General features: G+C 36.3%; 1 long non-coding RNA gene across 1 annotated transcript in view; it reads right to left on the bottom strand.

Annotated features, from left to right (window-relative positions):
- Window positions 1–7,030: 7,030 nt before the first annotated feature.
- LOC127517915 (uncharacterized) overlaps window positions 7,031–11,509 on the bottom strand; it is a 13,771-nt gene continuing 9,292 nt past the window's right edge. The window contains exons 3-5 of the long non-coding RNA XR_007931409.1: window positions 9,028–9,155; window positions 8,234–8,265; window positions 7,031–8,031 (exon numbers count right to left, since the gene is read on the bottom strand). This is a non-coding gene — a long non-coding RNA (uncharacterized LOC127517915). The remainder of the gene's footprint in view (window positions 8,032–8,233; window positions 8,266–9,027; window positions 9,156–11,509) is intronic.

Genomic DNA, 11,509 nt, shown 5'->3' with positions numbered 1-11,509 from the left:
TCAAATTTCTATGCAATGTTAAAAGAGGAATTTGTGTCATTGAGTTTGTGTTGAACATTGCACTGTGATGTAATAAACATTGTAAAATGTGTGACCCTCACAGTAAAATCACACATTCATTGAATAAATTGTTTAACCCTCAAGCATCCTTCATAGAGCAGCCCTTAATGAGTGTCACTTCATGGACAAATGTGGGTCTCAGGTCACCTGAGTCAGGTGTGATCCCCAATTTTTTTTTTTTTTTTTTTTAATAAATGTCATATTACTATCTTTGATAAAATGAAACTATCAATTTATGCATTTCTTTTGTGATTTTTTTTAAAAATTTATTTACCTACCTAAAGTACCATTTTTTTTTCATGTAAAATATGCTTATTTTAATATTAATTTATTTAATTTTTTTACTTCTGTAAAAATATTAATTCCAGTAAGTTGAAACAGACAAAATTTTACATACTTTGGTGACATCTGGTGACATATATTGGTATTCGCTGTTTGCTTTGAACTCACATCAGGGGCCAGTTGCTCAAAAGAAATTTGATCGGATTTCAGATATCGGATTGGATCAAATCTTGAAAATGGGTTGTTCAAAAGAGAAAAAAAAGATACTGAAATCAGATTAGATCACAAAATCCAATCTTGGTTTTGATCTGAATCAAATCATCAGTTTGTGTTGTTCAAAACTTTTTAGTAAGATTGACATTTCATTCTTTCATAAGGATAGCTTTGAAAATGAAATTGTGAGCAAATAATGTTTTATCTCTTGAAAGAATACTACAAAAATAGGTTTACAATTCAAATTACATTTATGAATATAAAATCTACATAGAAAGAGAATTAGGTTTGTTATAAAGCAAGCATTTGAATCCGCTGTAAAGAAACTAAAAATAACATATTTAGGAATTGAAAAACCTTGTAAGATAGTACTTGGGGGGTATTGGACACAATAAGAGTCCATGCCAGAAGAACCTGTTGGTGAAAGTTAGATAGCTTGATAGTTTTTGGGTATCATAGTTACACATTAAGACAAATTTTGGACCACCAAGCTGTGAGAAGACAAGTTGAGGGAAAATATTCCAAATGGAGGCGGGATTTTTGAGGAAACGATTAGGCTTATTTATTTTAATTGTATTATTCAATGAGTTAGTCAATAAAATTTAAACCACCCTTATTGTGAGAATTTAATATTACTGATTTCTTTAAATAATGGGGCTTGTTTTTCCATAAAAATTTAGATAAGATTCCATCGATTACATGTGGGGTTATTAACGTACAATGATTGAGCAGCATAAGTAAGGTGAGATAGACCTTCTGCTTTAACAAGTAAACTTCTGCCTTTCAAAGAAAGGTCTCTGTGTAGCCAGCAATTAAACCTTTTTTTTTGTTTTGTTTTTGTAATAATAGGGTTAAAATCTAAATAAATTAAAAATAAATTAAAATAATAGGGTCAGAGCATCTAAGGTTATCTTTAGTTATCTGTATACCCAAATATGTAACACAATTTTTAACTGCAATACCATAAATTGAAGAAGCCATACTATTTTTAACTGGAAGTAATTCAAATTTATTAAGATTAAGATGTAAGCCTGAAGCTTTAGAGAAACGCTGAAGAAAAAGTAGGGCTGTTGGTATTTGGAGAGAGTTTTGTAAGAACAGAGTATTTCCAAAACTGAAGCCATTTAGATGGCTTGTTTTCATGTATGAACTTAGAAATTGTGTTGCAATCAAGAAAAGATAGGGAGAGACTGGACATCCCTGTCGAACACTTCGATTTAAGGGTAAAATCGAACTCCGAGCCTCCTGTACCCATTCTGTGACGCCAAACAACTTCCCTGTGCAAAGGATCATGGGGGCCCGAAGTGTCCATCAGTTGTACCCTTTGAAATCCTTCATTCTGAAAGTTGAAGTGGCCAGTTTTGAGCACTTCGGTTTGGAACAAGTGCCCTTCTGAGGGCGATACATCCCGTTTGGAATGCACTGTTTGTCAAGAGATTTTAAGCACCATTGCGCATGTGTGTATACGTGCTCTGGTACACAAGAACGAGCCTATGATTGAATCTGAAATAAAGCAAAATAACTGAGAAAAATGAGAATTAGTCTTCAGATTCCATTTCTGTGATTTATAGCAAAAAAATCTAGCATTAATTCGATCTCAAACGGATTCATTTAAGAAGTTATTACTCCACCACCTGCGTGACATCATTCACCAACGTGGCTGAACAAAGCAAACTGTTTGGTGAAATATTCACAGAATTAACAACCACACTCCAAAAAGAGCATGTGGTTTATCTGCCAATCAGATGCACGTGAAAGTTGCGATCAATACTATAGCAACCTTAGTATCCCACAGTGTTTTCTTGCAGAATTATTAATGGTTCAGTTTTAATATTAAAATAAGTGATGTACATTATTATTGTCTCAGGAACATACTAACAAAAAATGAATAGCGTTTCTTTAAATAAAGGTGCATCAATATGGGGTGGTGCAGTGGGTTCAGTGTACATGTTCAAGTTTATGTAGAGGTTTGATGTGTCAAACATATAAAACATGCATCAAAATGTTTGGAATAGAACTGTCCATAAGGCTGTCATTTCAGCTGAATCTTTATTCTAAAACACATGACCATCATACATTAACCCCTTAGCATTCCTGTAAAATTTGCTTAAAATGCCTATAAAAAAGCATTACCCAAAGTATACCCCAGATGTCAACAGCCACGCCATCTACATCTTGGCTTCTACCTCCCTTGGGCTGTCGGCACTGGGAAGCTCTGGGTCTGTGCCATCAGGAACAATCCATCTTCTCCACTGGGGTCTTGTTGTCATCCTCCTATCACTATCCCTTCACCAAATTCTGCCACCATCCCTTCACTTCTGCCTCTCACCATCACTTCGTCATCTCCTCGCCCCCCTCCTCGCCCCCTCCATCCCTCCCTATGGTAGTGCCTTGCCGGAGGGGGGTGGGGGGATGTCACAGTCTTGTTCAGTTTGTTTTAGTTTTCATGGACTTTTGGTTTGTTGTCATTAGTCACATGTGTTCCTTTGTTCTAGTTTCCTGTCACTCATCAGTTACTATGGACACTAACACTCATCATCACAGCTGTTCGTCTTTTAGTTTATCATCTCTGTGTATTTAGTTCCTGCCTGTGTTCGTGTCAATTGTCATGTTAGCATGCTGTTTCGCAAGTTGGTTGTCTATTTGGATTATTCTAATAAACCTTGTATTATACTATCTTCATCTTCGTCTTCCTTGGGGATCAAAGCGTAACAATTATATTATATTATATTATTCACTTTTGTCAATTATCTAATTTTGAAGGTCAGTTGAAGTAATAATTCCTTAAGATAGCAACTACACACATTTACTTTTATTTACAGCATGCTTTTTAAGCAAGACAGTCATAGTGGTTAGTGGTTATTTTGTGGATATCAGAAAATAGTGTGCTTCGTACATTAATTTTAACAGCAAATACAATAAACTTCATCATTCGTCATCAACTGAATTATGGTGTGGTCTATTTTTAAAAAAAAAAACCTAATCAGAGCCATTGAAATGCCTTATTTAAGGGGTTAAGAGTAAAGAACAAGATCTAAGCCCGGGTGCTCTTCTAAAATAGGTTCTTAATCTCAATAAGACTTTCCTGGTTAAATGAAGGTTAAAAAAAAAAAAACACAGAAGGACAACAGTAGTTATATATAAATATATTTTAATGGTTTGATCAAAAATGATTACTATTGTACAGTTTTGTATAATAAGCTTATTTTTAATGCACATACACTATATTGCCAAAAGTATTGGGACACCCCTCCAAATCATTGAATTCAGGTGTTCCAATCACTTCCATGGCCACAGGTGTATAAAATCAAGCACCTAGGCATGCAGATTGCTTCTACAAACATTTGTGAAAGAATGGGTCGCTCTCAGGAGCTCAGTGAATTCAAACGTGGTACCGTGCCTCCTGTGCAATAAGTCCATTTGTGAAATTTCCTCACTATTAAATATTCCACGGTCAACTGTTAGTGGTATCATAACAAAGTGGAAGCAATTGGGAACAACAGCAACTCAGCCACGAAGTGGTAGGCCACGTAAAATCACAGAGCGGGGTCAGCGCATGCTGAGGCGTACAGTGCGCAGAAGTCGCCAACTTTCTGGAGAGTCAATAGCTACAGACCTCCAAACTTTGTGTGGCCTTCAGATGAGCTCAAGAACAGTGCATAGAGAGCTTCCTGGAATGGGTTTCCATGGCCGAACAGCTGCATCCAAGCCTTACATCACCAAGTGCAATGCAAAGTGTCGGATGCAGTGGTGTAAAGCACGCCACCACTGGACTCTAGAGCAGTGGAGACGTGTTCTCTGGAGTGAGACGAATCGCGCTTCTCTGTCTGGCAATCCGATGGTCGAGTCTGGGTTTGACGGTTGCCAGGAGAACAGTACTTGCCTGACTGCATTGTGCCAAGTGTAAAGTTAATTACATTTAATGAAGAAGGGATCAAGTCCAGTCGGTTTAGGTCGGTTCTTCTGTTACGGTGTGTTGGTTCAGTAGAGATGAAGCTTTCACAGACTTCAGCAAACATAGGGTATTTATTCAACGAAAGGAGACAGAACAACCAAACACACTTAAACTATAAAAAATAAGAACCGCCAAGAGAGTGCAGAGAGTGAGTCCATTATAAAGGGTGTGTAGATGATCAAGTCCAGGTGCAGGTGATGAGTGATGATGGGGAGATGACGAGGAAGTGAGTGCAGGTGATGACACAAGGAGGATGATGGGAAATGGAGTGCGGGAACGAAGGGAACTGTGACAGTGTTAGGCCCTCTGCTATTTTCAATATATATGCTGCCACTTGGTAATATTATAAGAAAACATTAGTTCTGCTATGCCGATGATATTCAGTTTTATATTTCATCATGACCAGATGAAATCTCTAAATTATCCAAGTTGACAGCATGTGTTAAAGATATAAAATATTGGATGACCAATCTTAGACCTGTGAGTTTTGAATCGGAGCCTTCACAAGCTACCGTTCATAATGCTCATGCAAAAACCAGGGGCGGAGCTACGGGTGGGCCTGGGCCCGGGCCCACCCAGATTGACAGCTTGCCCACCCAGTCAGATCCAGGGAAATATATATATATTTTTTTTAATAAAACAATTTAACGTTTAACAATTCTTCAATAACTTTTTTTAAATTTGATTTGTTTGTTTTTTCATGCATTAAAACTCTTAATAAGAATATGCTAATTTGTCTTTTCTTCAGTTACGTCACACGTCAGTAGTAGCTATTATGTTCTTCGCGCAAATATCCGGATTTCAACCAGCAGTGCCCTTTTTATGTTAAAAAATGGCTAACCCGCTATCTATGATGCATTTAATAAAGAAAAACGTCTTGACAAAGATGACAGGACGCCGTTACAACTTTTATCGTTTGAACGAGAACTAACAGATAGGCTAAATGAGTTTATGACGATATCAACATCTTCAATTCAAAACCCATCCGACTCTGACTTGTTTAGAACAGACATGAGCCATACAAGGTAAGCTATAGGTGTTTAGTCTGGCCCGCCGTGGCATGATAATGCAATATTTTTTGCATGTAATTTGTGAGCAAGGGTTTTTCTGAAATGTACACATATAAGTAAGTGGCGTAACTACAGACAGTGCAGCCACACGTGGGCCCTGCCACATCGCAAGTGGCCCCTGGCGACGAAGTGACTATATTAATATAAATATTAAGATAAATATAAATATTAATAATACAATATAATTAGTGCCGAAACTCTTTACAGCAGTGAATAAATACATAAATTCGCCAAGTCTATTTATGTACTGTCATGGTCTTGTAGAAGTTTTGGCAAGCGTTTCTGAGGTTCTGGGTTCTAATCCGCCCTCATACCTTTTTTTTTTTCCTCATTAAAACCAAAGGTGTTCATCAGTGATTGTACATCTAGAGCAAGGACACGTTGTGTGCATTTTGTTTTGTGCTTTTACCAGAACAAAACGCTCGATTGAACTGATAACAGCAGCAAGGAGCACTGGCCATGATTTCAAAAACAACACATTCCAGCGGATAGATCGCCTCTTATTTAACACAGGCGAATTTCTTATCGAATGGAGATGTTTCTTTCTTTTAAGTACAATTATTCGCTGTGTTTGAGTTCATTTTTCAGACGTTTCAGAAAGATTCTCGCAGAAAAACGGCTAAAAGCGCACCTTGTTTTTTATTTAAGTTTGTTTGTTGAATCTATAAAATTGTGCACAGGCTTTATTAAAATCAGCAAACCAAAAGATCTTACAGAGACACCCCATTTTGAACACGACTAAGGAAATAATTAGGACTCCAGCACACAAATGTCAATGTTATGTTAACAAACTAAATCATGCTGACGATTTCTCGCCATCTTTATGTCAGTGCCGAAACACAGAGATGAGCACATCAGTGCCAAAGTTAACCAAAACATAAAACTAGCCGTTACTGTTTTAAACAGGTACTCATTGAAGGAAATTTGTTCAAATAATATTTACGTATGAAAGAATTTTGATGTATAAAATGTCTTACCTGACAGTTATTGCTCAACAGCTCTTCTGTGAGAGGTGGCTACTTTCAATGTGTGTCAAGCAAAAAGGAAAGCAGAAGGAAATGCAAATTAATGCAAAAACAAAAAAATTCCTTTTTTATGACAGTGCATCAAAACAAAAGAATCCATTCAGAAAAATAAGGTTAGAAGGTTAGAAAAAATGTAATTATAAAATTGTGTACACTGTACAAATTTTTCATCAGGTAACCTAATCATACTGTAGGCTAAATAAAAAAATATAGAATTATCAACTAAATAAACCTGACAAAGGTCAGATCAGAAATATACAGTAGTTCCTTAAAATATTTCATTTTAGCAGTGTACTTTCTGTCATGTTTTTAACACATGATGTCCTTTAAGAATACATATTCAGCTGAAATCACACATTTATGGACAAAGTTTATATTCTTCTGTATAGGCTATGTGTATTTCAGGCATTTTCATACATTATTGACATCAAACAAATATATTACTGTCACGTTTTGGTTTAGTTTCTGTTTTCATGGCCTTTCAGTTTGTATAAACTTTTGAATGTGTTCAGTTGCTGTTTCCCTGATTTTCCTTAGTTACTAATTGTTTCTATGCTTACTGATTATTTTATTCACCTGTGTCTTGTTTGGTTGCTTGTTTGCTCTAGAAAATATTGCCCTGTGTTTTTATCTTAAGTTGTCACTTATTGTCTTTGTTTAAACAAAGCTGTTACACTGCATTTTGATTTGATTTGCCTGTTTGAACTGTCTTTATTTATTATAACTGCTGCAAAAGATCCTGTACTCAACTCTCCTTTTATCATTCTTGCTGCACCGTGACAATTACATTAGTGTCTAGTCAGTAGAATTATAGAGAGATTGAGCTTTCTCTTAGATACAAACCACAAAATGTGAAGACAACTCACCAGACACTACAAAAATTAAACAAATTAAAAATAAATAAATAAATAAATAAATAGAAAAATAAAAAACCCCAATGTTTTGACATTATTCAAGAAGAAAACAAGGGAAAGTCTCTTTGATATTGAAATGTCTCATTTTTTTCTTAGTGGAAAAGACACTTACAAAATGTACAAATTCAATCTTGTATTCAGAAAAACTAAAGTTTCTAAAGTTAAATTTAAACATTACTAAATGATTTTAATGTTATGACATACTGTATAAAATAAACAAGCTGTTCAAATAGATTTTTTTCTCTTTTTTTCTTTCAAACAAAATCATCAATCCTCAAAATCCTTACTTGGAAGACTTTATTCAGTGTACACACACTTATTTACACACACACACACACACACACACACACACACACAATAAACAACAAGAACTGAAAAGTTACAGCAGCTACTTTCAAATTCATCCACTCTTGCTCTCATTCTAACACAGCAGGTCTAATTCAGGTCTTTATATTTAAAAAGGGTGTGTGTCTGTGACCTTCAAGTTGTAACATCCTTCAAGCTTTAATGTACTGCGAAAACAAAATTAATAGTGCACTTAAATTAAATCACCTCCAGAGGTTCTCATTACTTTTTCGTTTATGACATCACATAAAAATAGCTATTACTGTTATTAAACAGTCATAGATGTATCATACCAATGTTCACACTTAGCACAATAGATTACATATGAAAGGATTTTGTATATAAGCATTGCAATATAAAATGTCTTACCTAATTTTTATGGCACAATTCCTATAACTCTTCTGAGTAGAGAGGGTAAGCAACAAGCAAACAGAAAATGCAAACAGAAAAAAACAAAATTACTTTTCATATGACATGCAATACTGGTTTAGCAGGACATATAAACAAGCCAATCATCAGAACAAAAAGATCTATACAAGTATGTAAATGAAATGTAAAATCAGGTAAAAAAAAAAAAAAAAAAAATGCTTCATCTTAACAACAACAAAAACATTATTGTCACCAAATCAATCTGACTACATTAGCAGTAACACTTTACAATAAGGTTCATTAGTTAAACATTAGTTAATGTTTTAACTAACATGAACTAACCATGAGCAATACATTTGTTACTGTATTTACTAATCTTTGTTTAATCACGCTGATTCATAACGCTCCAAATCTTCCTGAAGCAGTGTTTTGAAATCGGCCATCACTAAATAAGTCGTTTTTTTTTTTGGCGCACCAAAAATATTTTTGTCGCTTTATAATATTAATATTGAACCACTGTACTCACATGAACTGATTTAAATATGTTTTTAGTACATTAATGGATCTTGAGAGAGAAAATGTCATTGCTCCCTATGTAGGCCTCACAGAGCCATCGGATTTAAACAAAAATATCTTAATTTGTGTTCCGAAGATCAACGAAGGTTTTACGGGTGTGGAACGACATGAGGGTGAGTAATTAATGACAGAATTTTCATTTTTGGGTGAACTAACCCTTTAATGTTATGATGTAATATGTACAGGGTTACTTTAAAATATTGTATGGTGTGACTTACAGTTTTCAAGATACTCCTTGCACTGTCTGGTATTTTCTGGTACATTAATATCAGTGTTCTCTGCCATCATATCCACACTTTCCAGCTCTTGTGACCTCTGTAATCAAGTTCCTCTGGCGATTTCTGTTCTGAAACAACATGTAATGTGAATGGGGCGTCAATAGTGCAGGGAAAAGGGGTATAGGGTACAGGGGTACAGGCATTGGAGGGCCTATAATGATCTCATCTGAGGGCCCCCACAATTTCTATTTATTTCTATCCTCCCTTGGTATATATATCTCTCTCTCTCTCTCTCTCTCTCTATATATATATATATATATATATATATATATATATCTCTCTCTCAAACCCACGATCGCATGATCACATGATTGCATATTGTTGTATATTGCAATGCTCTACCAATTGAGCTACGCAAAACCCGAAATATGAAGCAGATAAAAGACATTAAAATGAAAGTGCCCTGTTGTCGATAGGGGCGCATCTTTAATGCTCCTATGGGTCGTATTTCATGCATTAAAATGAAAGTGTCCTGTTGTTGATAGGGGCACAGCTTTAGTAGATATAGGTCTTGCTAAACGGTCGCTAGGGTACTTTGTTTGGTTGCTAGGGAGTGGCTTGGCATCTGCCAGTGATGATACTCCAAAGGCTGCTTGTCAGTATGATTGATATAAACCAACCCCCATGCCTCTCTGACATTCAGATTTGAAGATATCCCTCTTTGGGTTTGGGTTGCTAGGGTGTGGGTAGGAAGTGTTGAAGGTGATTCGTGATTGGCTGTTTGCTGGCCCTGGTCAACAAGACCACCATGAGGGTTTTCCATTTCTATGACACTTCTATCCAAAGATATCCCTTTGATCTTTTTCAATGGAAGTCTATGGAACCTGTTGCTAAGGTGCTCTAAATGGTTGCTAGGGCGTGACTTGATATCTTCACAATGATCCTGAAAGACTGATTGGTTGCCTGAGTAAAATGAGCTCACCCCCTTGTCTCTATGACATTGTGATCCAGAGTTATGTTCAATACAAAATCCCTATGTAATTTACCATAGTAGGAAAAACACATACAGTCACTTCCTGTTTCATGGGCATGGCTTCACCATAGTATGTCTATGGGGCAACTTTGGGCAGCTCTTGCGCCCCAGGGGTACAACTTACTCCCTATTGTGAGGTATGTTCTTACAGAGCCTGCCAGCCTCTTCAAACGTGGTACCCTACATGTTTCTACGAAATCCTAGTTAGGAGCTATGACTCCTCAAAATTTGTCGCAATGCAAAGTCTGTGGGACTTTTTTAGCTACTTTTTTGCCGACCGGGCGAACATTGTACACCCGATCGCTTATAAAAGTCATAGCACAAAAGCTCAAAGAGTTGCAAAACCAGTTCTCTTCAAAGTCCATTATCACCTCGGCTCCCATGAATGACCTTAGTAGAGACGGTGTCTGGAGCTCTCTGCAAGCTTCAAAGACAGAAGGTGATTCCCCTTTCCCCCATTATCAGACAGTGCCAGCCATTTGGCCAGAAATTAGAGGCAAACTTTCAATACGCATCGGAAAATGGACATTGACTTTTTTGTTGACTCAAGTGTTTTATGTATGTCTTTGTTATATTAGCCTGATTATGATTCGTTAGTTATGTTAGGGTAACTTCAAACGCATGTGATTGTATGACTGCTTTAATGTCTTTGAATCCCCATCTTTCTTGGTATCAAAAGAATCCTCTTTTCATTTCATAATTAATGGTATGCTATGATAAAATGCATCAGAATATTCTTACCATGCTTTTGTGAAAATATTGCATAAACTCTCCAGACCAACATAAACATGCAAATAGGGTGACAAGTAAGCAATAAGGTACGAAAGGCTGTGCCGTATCATGAATAAGTCACGGCCGAAGGGCGTTGTTAGGCACGACGCGAAGCAAAATCACTAAAAACTCATGAAGTAAAATTAAGTAAAATTACTAAAAGCCTTCCTTCCGCCGGAAAAATAGCCCCTGACTATGAACAGCAACAGAAGTTACATTATTACGCCATTATGGCAGCAAAGACTTTTATAAGTGATTCACTCAGTTGCAAAGACTTTTATATTGAAAAGACTGAAATGTTGTGAACACGGAACAAGACACAACTGACAAATGCTTTGATTAGCGCTGTCAGTCACGGAAAACCCCTTAACTGAAAGGACAAGATATTGCAGTGGACATTTAAAAAGATTTTTTGTTATGAACATAGGACTGACCTGAAGGACAATGCTAAATCTGAATGCAGGTAATAAACTCGCTCAATCGATCTCTTTCTCACAACACTCTTCTACATAATACAGTAAGCTTCAATGAACAATATACATTGAGAACAGTTTACGTTGCTAAGTGTGGTTGCTAAGGGTGTTGTGTAGTGATACACAGAACCGTTGGGTGAATCGGTCATAGCCGTGTTTTATCGTGAATAAAACACAGCTATTGACCAATCAGAATCAAGGACAG

The sequence above is a fragment of the Ctenopharyngodon idella genome, chromosome 8 (genome assembly GCF_019924925.1).
Source record: "Ctenopharyngodon idella isolate HZGC_01 chromosome 8, HZGC01, whole genome shotgun sequence".
NCBI classification, from domain to species: Eukaryota; Metazoa; Chordata; class Actinopteri; order Cypriniformes; family Xenocyprididae; genus Ctenopharyngodon; species Ctenopharyngodon idella.
This window is presented reverse-complemented; position numbering and strand designations above follow the sequence as displayed.